This window comes from Amblyomma mixtum, chromosome 1 (assembly GCF_055824585.1).
Source record: "Amblyomma mixtum isolate Tamu chromosome 1, ASM5582458v1, whole genome shotgun sequence".
In the NCBI taxonomy this organism is placed as follows: Eukaryota; Metazoa; Arthropoda; class Arachnida; order Ixodida; family Ixodidae; genus Amblyomma; species Amblyomma mixtum.
This window is the reverse complement of record NC_143012.1, coordinates 251,487,108-251,487,688: the sequence shown is the minus strand read 5'-3', so window position 1 is coordinate 251,487,688 and position 581 is coordinate 251,487,108. Positions and strand designations below refer to the sequence as shown.

The 581-nt window shown below is 46.8% G+C and overlaps 1 non-coding gene across 1 annotated transcript; it reads left to right on the top strand.

The window, feature by feature from the left end:
* The first annotated feature begins 216 nt into the window (after positions 1 to 216).
* On the top strand, positions 217 to 288 carry TRNAT-AGU (transfer RNA threonine (anticodon AGU)). The gene has a single exon. It is a non-coding gene; the product is annotated as a tRNA-Thr (tRNA).
* The last annotated feature ends 293 nt before the right edge of the window (positions 289 to 581 follow it).

Genomic DNA, 581 nt, shown 5'->3' with positions numbered 1-581 from the left:
GGCCTCGGTTCTGGCAGCCTTGACGCCATAGGAAGCATAAGAGGGTTCTTACACAGCTTCCACCCTCGCCGTGCGATGTCGTTCTACGTCACATCAGCGGTAACTCAGGACGTGCTACGTCCGCCGCTTAAGAGCGTAGGTGGCGCTGGTGAACACTCTAAAGGTTAGGTTATCTGTAAAACATAAATACCCCCGAAAGCAGAAGAATTGACAGCCGTCGCCGTAGCTCAGCGGTAGAGCACCGGACGAGTAATTCGGAGGTCGTGGGTTCGGATCCCACCGGCGGCATGTGGTTGTTTTTTCTTCTGCTTTTCTAATCAATTAGTTTTAAGCGATAACATAATTACTAATATTCTAAAGCGAACCGCAGCACAAAATAAATAAATTAATTAAAAATCCCTCGTGTCCCTTGGTTTCTGTGGCTGTTGGCTTCTCTCTAAAAAATTCAACTCATATATTTCAGTAGCTAAGACAAGGTGAATACGGGTAGGGAGGAAGGGAAGCTCCAGTTCAAAAAGAACATTTGGACACGCCCACTTCTCCTCGTCTGGCAGTGTTAGTCTTGTTGGTCACAAGTGATT